This window comes from Pieris rapae, chromosome 16 (genome assembly GCF_905147795.1).
Source record: "Pieris rapae chromosome 16, ilPieRapa1.1, whole genome shotgun sequence".
Lineage (NCBI taxonomy): Eukaryota > Metazoa > Arthropoda > Insecta > Lepidoptera > Pieridae > Pieris > Pieris rapae.
In genome coordinates this window covers 6,425,427-6,438,464 of record NC_059524.1, presented here as the reverse complement: position 1 = coordinate 6,438,464, position 13,038 = coordinate 6,425,427, and positions in this window count along the sequence as shown.

The following is a 13,038-nucleotide window of genomic DNA, read 5'->3' as shown; positions in this document are numbered from 1 at the left end:
TTGAAAAGGCACATTTCTGGGGTTTCGCTAATCGATTTTTAATAGGCAAGTTAATAAATCTTGACTTCATGACAGGAGCTATGCTTGAAGTGACCTATGAAATCCACATTAATCATACAGATCTAATTAAATTCTATGGAATAATACTGTTCTATGGAATAATATCAATCTTCATATAATTATTTGAACTAGGTATGCCAGTACACATAAGTTCCAACTTCTAAGTGAAAAAATGAGTAAGCATATTACACGATTATTAGGTATTATAAGGTGAATTTTATCGCAAGTAATGAATAAATAAACAAACTCATACGTAAGAAGATTAGCCGTGGAGTTTCAAAGCGTTCTTCCCTTTTCAGGCTTTAACGATTAGAAGAACAACAAAGTATATTAAACTTTCTACGCGTATTTTAAATAGGAAACACGACATCTTAAGCAAGCGACTGTACATGTGAATATTTTCCTTCAACGTCCAACTATATTTCCTTTATGGCTTCAGATAATGGGTTGCTTGCTTTTATATCCTGCGGCTATTTTTGCATATAGACCAGTTTACTGGTTTCTAAGGCGTTTCACATCAAAATATCTTTTATTCAACGAAGAAAACGCTCGGCGAAGTAAAAGGAAGTCATTCCAGCAGTAAACAATAACGCGTGGTCGGAAGCGCCTTTCACGCAAACCCGGCCTCGAGTAGTTGGCAAACGGAGGCTCATGGAGTTGGCAATTTGCGTTACCACCGACCGGATACTGGATGCTCATTAAGTATGAACGACGTCATCAAGACGTATCTTTAGTAAACGGCAGTTAACAGTGGCTCGCGAATAAACGCCCTAGTAGGGCGCTTTGAAAGGCACAAAGTGCATATAAATTGCGGGTGAAATTGAAGCGGAGATATAAAAAGTCGTAGCAAAACTTTTCAAAAGCGATAGGCATCCCACTTTAAATCCAGAGGGACTTTGAAAGGGCATAAAAAGATGCATTTTACTCGGCGAGAACATTATTGTTGGAAAAATGTTTCTATACCTGTAACTCTTCTTTCTCGCTGAATGTAAAGAATTTTATTACTAAGGAATGAAAGAATTGCACTTTAGTTTGATGATATCTTTTGCATCTAACGTAGAATAGCGACGGTATGTCAAATTATATTATGAAGTACTTCTAAATATCTGAGAATACAGTTGGTAATTTAAAAAAAATCTGTACCTCATTTTTATTATAATAAATGTTGTGGATGGTAATCAGAACTTCTGTTTTATTTATACCTCAACTATATTTTAATTATACTCATTAATAAACTATTTTTCTTCTATCGAGACATTTGCATTAGTTTAAATGTGTTCACTTGTTAAAAACTAGTTAATTTAAGTGCTACAAATGGTAAATATCATCTTTACTTTTCTCGTCACTTTAAAACGATGTTTTTAATGGTGGAAGATACAAATAATGTGTTACCATATGAATTCTATCTGCAACATTTCATTATTAAATAAAAACTATCAAAAGAAAACGTCCATGTACCTACGGCTTATTTTTCTGTATTGCGGTTAGAAGTCGATAGAGAATTGGAAGCCGCCAATTACAGGTGCATCCGGAGGTAAAGCCTTGTTTCCGCCGTGTGACGCCTTTACCCGCAAATAGGAGTTAATTTTATTTTCTTTTCCATCTGCGAGAAATTGTTTCTTCATTGGATAAATCATTTTTTTTACATTTTTTTCAGTTTATATTAAATTTGTAGTGTATCTGCAAATTTATCTTCATTTAATTTAAATGCAAGTATTGTTAATATAATAAATACACTCATATTTTATAAGTGTATTTTCTGCTTAACGAAACTTTTTTTAGTATTGTTTCTTATCTTGTATATATATTTAGTTGTATTTTTCATATTACATTTAACATAAAAGAGTTTGTAATGATGTACGTATGATGAGGTAAATTTTAATAAATAAATAAATACTTATACTAGGTTTTTCTATGTAGCTATGTACATAGCTACTATATATCTACTATTATAATTATAATTCTCATTATGCAACAGATTGAACTTATATACATATATTTTATTGCTTATTTCTTATAAAATTATTCATACGTTCTTAGGATGGACCCCGTGCAACAGTTTTTCGTGGTTAACTTTAAGAACTAACACGACAACATATTATATACATAGCATATAAATGAAATTGAAATATTACCAACATACAATATGTATGTAACGCATTGCTTAAGTTGTGTGTATGTAAGCTGCAGTCCCTTCTTCATTAACATTTATATTTATATATACCACAACATCAACCGAAAATTTACGGCTAAAGGACTCTGTGGGTCTCGTAGACGTAACTAATATTTAGGGTCGTACGTGACCCCTTGTCTGAAACTTTAAATTTACAACCCTGTCATTGAGTCTGTCTTTAAGCGTACGAAAGGTGGATAAAACTTTAGTATAGCTTTAGGTTGACATAAAATGTTGAGTTTATCGAGTTCAAACTTAGCCAATTATAGTAGAAATTTCCTTATAAGAAAATTCTTGTCAACATGTCTTACAATGTTGTCTGAATTATAAAAGATTCTTGGTCTTCTTTTATAACAAAACAAAGGTGTGTATCAAAAATTAAAATATAAAAAAGGAAGCTGTATTAATAATATAATATGTATCGTCGCCAGACATTGTTATCATATTCGCATATATTTATATCTGTTTTGTCATGATTTTATATTTTCTAATTTAAGCATGTATGAACATCTTTGGCTGTAAATAAGTACGAAAACGTGAAACTTTACCAACACTTCAGACATGTATTAGTCCAAATAAAATGTGTAAAGTACTTGTTAAACAAAAATTATTTATGCTGAAACACAAAAATATTTGTTTGTGATTTTCACGTATACGTTTTTAGTTTCAAGACAAATGAAGAATTTTGTTTCGTCTATTTTTTTTAACACTTAACTAGCGTAACTCTAAACAAGTATGTTTTAATGTGAATGAATGCAATAAATGCCCGTTTGTTACAGTACTCCATAGATGGCGCTTTGACAATTAACCTCAACATTGAGCTAGAAGTATGCGTTCTTTTTAATTTAAAATATAAAAAGGCTAATGAAAAAATCCTCCATTAAGTAATATGTTATCAAATATTATTTAAATAATTAATTTAAATATGTATTTAAAAAATATACTTATAGTAATATTAACGTCTACATATTTATTTTCAATGGAATCACTTAATTTATAAAATATGAGAGATAGGCTGGAGAAAATGGAATTCTTTAAGAAATCCAAGATTTATTTATTTATTTATGGTAAGATAATGATTTTTTCATAAAAGATCACTGGATAAGTAAACTAAGTATCCAAACGGTTCAGAAAAGCGAAGGATTACTTGAAGTTAAACGTACTACAAAAGTGGTAAACCATTAATTTTATTTACCGTCTTACGTCGAACCAAGCTAAGCTCTCTTGCGGATCGTTAACATCAAAAATGGATGCTGATTTTTTTATACCTTTATTATCCATAGTCAAGTTGATTTATGGCAATTGTCACTTTGAAATATGTCGAGGGATAGGTTAACTTCTTGTTCTTAGAACATGGGTGTCCGCCATGTTGAGTATGTTGTAATAAAATAATTACGTGTTTAAGGTCTGTTAAATAACAATAATATTGATGCATATAATCCATATTTGTAAAAGAATTAAATTGTTTAAAACAATAATTGTACGATGATTACTATTATTTGATTGAAGCAACGGGAAACATCAATTATTTAAGTATTTATCAAACCAATAACTTAGAACAGCAAATCACGATATAAACTGTTTTATTAAAATGTAAATTCACGTCAATAAGAGGATTACGTAACAGTTCCATTATGCGTTAACTAATAACACCATATCTATGCGTTAATATTGGTATGAAATAGCATGATATGATAATTAAATAGAGTCCAGGGTGAATTATTAAAATATCAAATAATCCGGGGCGAAACGGTGTTAAACCAGACTCTAAAATCTAAATGTAAATTATCAATTAAGCAGTGCTTATTCAAAACGCCGAATAGTGGGGAATCAAATTACACATGTGTGTTTCTTGATGTCTGAATAAAATAGGCCTTTGAAGTCGGCTTCATATTAAACACATACGGTTTCCGAAACGTGGATATAACGGTAGCGGTTACCAAGTAATAAATAACTTTTGATCGACGTTTTGTGTTCTATTTTTAATACACAGTTTGTCAATTTGTTGTTATGTTTATTGTTCTGCGTGTTACATATCCATTGCACTCGATTTGCCCCGCATAACCAATACATGTACCCCTCTGACGCAACTCCATTAAAAATGAAGCGGATAACAGATACCAGCTTTGGCCGGATACCTAATATTGTACCGGTCAATTCTTAATTAGTAATTTGTTTTAAATATACCTTTTGATCGGATACCTCTCATCGGACCGGTTAAATTCTCAAATAGTAATAAATCCATAAAATAGGTTATTTGTGGTGTACCTACCTCATATTGGGCCGATCAATTAATCATATTTAGTTAATTCTTAGTAGTAATTAAATAAAGATCATTTAAATATATTTTGCGTTTTTTGGGATTCACCGCTGGACCTCACTTAATTTGTGTTAAAAGAACAACTAATTTATTTTTAACTACCCTAAAGTATACATAAATAAGTATATTATTTTTTTCGTATTCATATATATATATATATATATATATATATATATATATTTATACTAATATTACTTAGCCATTAGATGGTTTTCATATGGATCTGATAGCTTTCTTGCGTTTATTGTGTGATAATAATTGAAGTTGTTTTTCCTTTACGGTAACAATAATGCAACTAGACGTTAAAAAACTGTAAAATTCTATAGTCACTGTTTAAATTTTTATGTTTATATAAAGATGACAACGTAAAAGCTTATAACGTTATTTTTAAGCTCCAACTCTACCTGAACACATTTTGTGAACAAAACTTACCTTCATAGTAATATAACCAAGAACAAACAAAACGCCTATCTATAACGTACCTGTAGTTGTAGACGATTTCACAGATACAGATTGTATTTCTTTTTAAGTTAGTTCAAAATGTGGTAAAATCGATAACTAGGTGACGGAATGTGTAGGCGAGCAATTATGCAATCAACACGTAGACTGTTTAACGGGTGTGTGCGGAGGAATTTAATTTTTCCCGGATTGGACGCCCGACAACACCGCTCTTGTTTTTCCACTTAGTATTCTGCCCGATTGTTGTACCACGGTGGATTCAATTCCTGATTAAAATTGTTAATCACTTCATTTATCTTTGGGGCTTCAGTTATTTGTTCGTAATGCAACAGCGTTATTCATAGGAGTATTTGTGAACGTATTTAAAAAGTAATTTTTTTTTTCAATTAATTCCGTATAGACAAAACATAGATCGAATGAATATTTTTTAAAACAATAACATGTTGGTGAAAGTTAAAAAGATCTGTCTGATCGGTGACATATGGCAATTTTTCTACAGGGCAATAAATATTCTAAGATTACAAAATATATATGGTAAAAAAATATAATATAGCACATATTTTTTTAACGATCATCACAGATTATAAGGATTAGATGGGCGCTGGAGAGAAATGAAAAGATGTATCTGGTTCACTGGTTTGCTTTATAATATCTTAAGTATTCATATACTTTTTTACGGTTTTATACGGTTACATCTTATTTACTAAGCAGTTTTAACATATTTGATACTATATATGTATCACTACTACAAGATTACGAATCATTACAAAAAGACACTGCCTTCTTATCTATATCGTGGGACTCATGACCTCTCTGCTCGAGAGCCCGACGGGAATACCCACTTAAACCTCGGGTGCTTCCTACGTAACCCCATTTAGAAGCCCTGGGGATGGATATAGGTCGTATATATTCTTTAAATATATATAAATCTCCTGTCACGATGTTTGTCCGCGATGGACTCCTAAACTACTTAACCGATTTTTAATTAAATTGGCACACCGTGAGCAGTCTGGTCCAACTTAAGAAATAGGATAGTTTAGATATTTAATTATAGTCGCTATTATGTTTTATTGCAAATTATTTGTCTATAATTAATTGACTGTCACAATTATCTGTTAACTCCAAAAGATTCTAACGGATGTCGATACTTTTCGACTGGATTGAGTTAGTAATCAATACATGGCACTGATAAGGTAAACCGGCAAACGTGTCATATGAGCTACAATTCAATATCATGATTACCACGTGTAATTAAGGCTAAAGTTTAAATTAAATTAATTTTATGAAGCGAAAGAGAAACGAAGTTCACGCGGGCAGCTAGTTCTTTATATCTTTATATTCCAATTGTAGAATTATATCGTTTGCCTTGGAGCTGGAAACCGTCACATCGAAGGCTTAAAACGCCAAGAGTTGCGAAATCTATCAGAAATTTGACGCAACCACGTAAATTATGTTATGCAAATTGGATCGTTATTGAGCGTTACCGCCATTCAAGGGCTCCCTGTAATAGAGAATAAATTACGGATATTATGGGAAAGGTACATCGTTTAAGATAAGATGACAAACTTGTCCTCTATTGATCGGCGATAATATCCTAATGATATATTTCAGTATCGTAAGGACGCGTTTATATTGGCTGGATTCATAACTTACGTAATTAATTACTAGGTTTTTTTATAGTTCAGGGGGAAGACTCACCTGATGTTCAGTGATACCGCCGCCCATGAACACGAACACTGGTAGAAGGCTCGCAAGTTTGCCGCCCTCAGCACGCTCATATCTTGAAAGACCCTAAGTCAAATTGGTTCGACCTAGAAAAGACTCGAAATACTTCAGTGTACTATGGATGCAATTAATACATACTTCAATAATAAATTGAGGTGCTATTTAACAAAAAACAGGTTAATTAATGTTACGATACCAATTACACATACTAGTACCAGTACCTGGACGGCCGAGCTTTGCTCGGTATTTTTATTTTTTTATAAATTGTATTTTTGGAAATTATATATATGTACGAATTACATACTAATAAAATGATGAAATATGAACAATATAGATTATATATGCTGGAATAGCTTTAGTGTTGTTGTGTCGTTAAATCAATTTAAAAAAAATAGTATTATTATTCGCCGGTAGATATACAAGAATTGCTCGTTTAAAGATATACCATATATTATACATATAAAACCATTTAAGATACCATCTAATATATTTAAATGTCACTTCAAAATTATATTATGGTAATGTGTCTAAATTCAAATTAGGACTCTAATAAAAGTACTACAAATATCGATTAATTATAATCCTAGTTTCATCAAAGCCATAAATGTTATTTAAAAGGCACTAAATATTCAGTAGCTGACATAGCTATCAAAGTTCAACATGACAGTTGAATTATACATTAAAATGTGAAAACACAACTACTAATGCAAGAAGACTTGTATAACTATCAATTATGTGGCCTGCATTACATGTTTTTTTATAATATCTATAAAAGTCAACTCTTTAGAGACAAAGAAATTCCATGGCTGTTAAATACATTTAAAGGAAACCTGAGGATTATTTTGTCTGAAATTTTATCTGATACTATGTAATCATGCGATATATGTGAACTCTTAAATCAATTTAATACTAGTGTAAATTTTTATTCTCTTGCAAGGCACTGCTAATTACTGAGCACGGCGTTAAGGGGGCTTTAAACACTGTAAAGACTGTTGGCTATAATATATATAGCCCGGAAGTCCTGGGATTCGTTTCCGGAGAAATAACAAGTACTTTTGAATTTTTTGCAAGGCCTTGTTTTAATAAAATAATTAGAAAACAGACACAGCCATATAATATATATATGTTTACACTTTAATACACATTATATATATTATAAATAGTATATACCAAAAATTCATTACACATTTTTCAAAGGCTCGAAGACACGTCCAAAGTATTTTTTATTTCTCGTTCCTCCGTTATCATTCGAAGCATTATAGCAATTTTCCTCACTTTAAATGATTCGACAAGTACTTTGATCTTGACTGAACTCAAAGTAATTTATCAGCTAATGCTTACATAAACATTAATACACTTATAAAATATTTATATGTTCTATTAAAAGCGACGAAATTAATTTTAACAAAAATAATTTTGATTAGACAATTTCCAGATTATTCCAGTATTTATGTAATTCTATGATTCTTTAAGATTTGTCATTTCTAGATATCCTTAGCCCTCCTTAACGTGTTCTTCCATCAAGCTAGAGAACTGGCCTTTTACTTGAGGGATGGACCGTATTATATTGTAAATGACAATGGAGTATAAATTATTAAATATTTTTTTGACTCCGGTATTTGCGACAGTCTTATTCGAACACGTCCACCTCTAAGCTACCTATCTATAATTCTATTTATTTTTAAATAGCAGCGGAATTGTTCTATTTTTACTGCCTCCTGGGATATAATTGATCGAAAGGAGTTCAACTGTAGTTCATGGAGTAGATTAAAAATATTATAGTAAGATGTGCAATATAACTCGTAACAGTTAGGAGCCGGGTCATGTCGCTAGTCTAACGAAAAAACTAAATAATTTTCATACAAAAATAAGCAGAATCTACTTTTTAAAAACTCCAAACGGATATAAAAGGGGTACAATGGAGAATAAATGCGGTGAAAATTATTTTCGTTATTTACATTTCCCGTATATTCGCGTAAAATATTTGCCTGCGAAGTAAGCGGGTTGAATGTTTGTTTTTTAAATTAAAGTAATATTTTTGATTTCGTTACGGCGTAAATGACAATTCGTATGTTGAATGTGCGGTTATGTCCATATGATGGTACTGAGGTATTCAATTCAATTTGTTATTTAAAGTTAAATTAAAAAAAAATCGTGAATAACTGCTAGATGCCCTAAACTATTTAAATACTTATCACTATCTTGTCACTTTATAAATGCAGAAGAAGGACAGGGATCTCTTCACATTGGAATCAGGTCTAATATTGTATATACTATCTGAAATTTTATCATATCAATATGACATTGAATATAATATAAATAGTAATCTGGAAGCTTGTGGTTACTGCTGGCTGGCCAGGATTGCTGAAAAGCATTTGACACCTTGATTTGTTTAAGCAGTGATTGACTAATACTTAAAAAATCTATATCTATCATTTAATCTATATATAATCTATTAACTTTTTGCAATTATACATGCAAAGCCAACAATATGATAAGTTTTTGTTAATCTTTATTTTATTATTAAATAATAATCTTTTATAAATCAGATAAATATCAAATACTTTATTATTATATTAAAATAACGTGCCCTACATTATTTTCGTGTGTACCTAATTAATATAATTGCTTACCTAAATGTATTCTGACATCAACGTTGCCCGCCGACCCGCGTCGTGTTTTACAATCGCGAAAGGATTTGATTAATTAAATGTTTAAACATGGCTATTTAAAAAAGTAACATTGTTATAGCTATCAATGTTGTTAATTTATGATTTCGTTTATTTTTAATTGTGGTAATATGAAATGGTTCCTGGGATGTTGGCAGGTTGAGCAATAATGTAATTTTATTTCTATGTCAATTTTGGTTTATGTCAGAAAATAACCACTCATTTTAATAAACTAAATATTACAGTAGTGTTGGATCAGTGGCTTGTGAGTGCACCTTTCACCCCTCTATTCGTGCCTTCGAAGTACGACTTTGTACAAATGGAGTTCTGTTACTATGTCCACAACGGACACTAGGTCGTACGGGAAAACATAACATCGTGCAGGTTTGAAGATTTTCTGGCATACCTAAAAATTTACTCAGGAGCTGAAGGATGATCATGTATTGCGTATACAGTATTAAGAAATCGCTGGTCGTGTCCACATGTTCTAGGGACGGCACCGCTTTTTTTATATTTTCGTATGTAAGTTGAAGTTGACATGTGTTTGTCCTAATTTTGTGGTCCAAATAAAAAAAAAAAAAGAAATAAAATTATCACCAAGCAAATACAGAAATCTGTGCCCTAGATCTAAATGTTTTGGCGCCACCGGCTTTTTTATTGATACTGGGAAAATAATACCATTTTACAGTACCCGTCATTGTGACATCGTGATCACTGTTTCGTAATCAGATCTTATCGCACTTTCTTCAACAAAGCCATTACTATCGAAGTGATATTAATACCTATATGATATGTCAGCTTAAGTCTTTTAGAAGTCGACATGAAAATCTTTTATTCTGGTTTTAATCATGATAAGAACATGGAATAAATAAAATATGTTTATACGTTGCACTGAAAGGATTTAGAACTGGCCAGTTAGAAACGTTGCTAATGAAAACTTTCTTTAATTTTTATTTTTTTTTAACTTTTTGGTAACCTAATGTAGTATATTGTTTTCATTTGTCATTTGTCATTTGTTTTTGTGAATTGACGGCAAATCTAAAACTCTCGTTACACGTGAAAATGAACCTGACGCGAGAAAATTTTCGGTCAATGATTTATTATGACTTTCGTTGTGGGCTTACTCAACAACAAAGCTATGATATGCTACTATATTTCTTCATGAAGCCCTATCTCGTGTCACTTTAAAAAAATGGTTTAACGAGTTCAACAGAATTGGACGTAGCAATCTCAACGATGATCCGCGTAATGGACGTCCTTTAACAGCGAGTTCTAAGGCTGCATTGGATCAATGCTGTGCGTCGCATGATAAAGGAAGATAAGAGAGTGACCTATCGGCAGATACGGGCAAGCCTGTTATGAGTCAAGTTCAAAAAATATTACACGTACATTTAGGCGTCAGGAAGCTTGCTACAAAGCTTTCTGATGATTTCCCTATACTTTAACCGACCAGAAACACCTCATTCTTTTTAGTGGGATAGGTTAGTTCGACAGTTTTGGTAGAAGTTGGAAGGACAGTACTGCAGACTGTCATGTGTTTGCCTGTTGTCTTGGAAAAAATTCAACAGCAGCGCCCTCGAAGCAGAATCCTACTTCACCACGACAATGCTTCAAACGGACTGTTGAATATTTGACTATGGCAGGTGTCATAATGAGTCATCCACTATACGCTCCTGACCTGGCACCCTGCAACTTTTGTATATACCCAATAATGATAAATGATGCGGTAAAAGCGTACGAAAATACCATAGAAGAGTAGAGTAAGGAAGATTGGGCCCACTGCTTTTCTCAGTGGTTCCATCGAATGCGACGATGTGTAGAGAGGAATGGAGATTTCTTCGAAAAATCGTAAAAGCATTGGCAACATTCTACATTAAGCCGTTTTTAATTTTTAAACATTTTCAGTGTTACCTAGGTAAAATACAATTAGCCTTCTATATAAGCAGGCTAATTGTATATAAGCAGGCTTATTGTATATAATCTTTACGATTGTTTTTGTATTAAAGAAACTCAAAGGACATTTTTATACTCGTAATTGAATAAGACAATTTGGAAAAATATTCGACTATCAATGTCAGAGAACTTCTTAGAATACTAATTATTAGAAACTACTAGCTGACCCGGCGAACTTTGTTCCGCCTTAATGGCAATAAATAAGCAGTTTGGGTTTTTTTATTGGAAAAAATACAAAAAAATTAAATACCTACATTAATCATTCATTATTATTTCTGTATTTTAGTACATAGGTTGCTCTTCACTTAAGTACCTTGTGATACACATTTTTTCATTTTTTGTTTTATTATCAGGCGCAAAAACAAACAACGCTGATGGTCTTCCGACCCGTGAACATGCCACGTATAATTGACCATGGGAAAAACATGAATGTTCTAGATTTAAACCACAAACTTTTAAGGATTGGCCTTGTGATTTGTTGATGGTCATGGCAAATGCAAGACGTATCGGAAATTGAAGTCTTTTAAATTCAAACGGCATATCGGTTGGGATCATCGGGATCCTCGGAATAAGAACTTCCTCACCTTTGAATTTTCCTATCATTATCGTAGCGTAAATTACATTGTTCTTCAATTTTCTAACCACCAAACGCATACCATTATGTAGTTCAGGTCATCTACATCTTTATTCTTTTTCTTCTTTTTTATCAGTAAGCAATGTAACTCTCATGTTTGTTGTCAGCTGCAGTTTCGTCACATAGCGCCATAGATTTGACGATTTGAGGCAAGCGTTTATTTCGTCGACAGCCGTAGATCTTGGAATTACTGGCAGTGTTTGGCGGAAATCGCCAGACAGTAAAATCATTGCTCCTCCAAAACATCTCGATTCATTGCGTAAATCTTTTAATGTTCGGTTAAGTGCTTCCAATGCACGTTTATGCGACATTGTGCATTCGTCCCAGATGATGATTTTCGATGCCACTAAAACTTTGGCCATTGCTGAGTGTTTTGCAATATTACACGTTGGTTCTCCAATAGTTTGAAGATTTAACGGTAATTTTAATTCTGAATGAGCCGTACGGCATCCTTCTAACAATGTGGCTGCTATTTCAGAAGAAGCAACTGCAACCGCTATGTTGGATCTCGCCCGAACAGTTGCTAAAACTAATGACATGAGGAATGTCTTGCCAGTTCCACCAAGGGCATCTAGGAAGTATAAACCACCATTTTCATCATCGTTTGCCTTCATTAAAGTATCATAAACTTCCTTTTGTTGGTATTTCAACAGGGGTACATTCGTTTGAACTACTAAATCTAATTCCTGGTGATCATATTCACGTTCCCGTTCCAATACTCGATTAAATGCGTCATTCGACAACAACAACAAATAGAAACATTCATCATTCTTTGGATGAACTGTATACATACGACAATACCGAGTTTTATAGTTCTCTTCACTGTTTATACGAATGGGCAATAGCACTATCATTATAATTAAATTGTAAATTGTAAAAATAATTAAACGTATTTATTTAATAGAAATATTTTGAATATTGATTTCTTACAAATATCAAATTGTCATATATACGTCATTACACAGCTGTCATTATACGTCAATTACATAGCTATCATTTGCGTTTTATTATTCCAAGTCTGATTCTTATTTGTTATACCACTTTT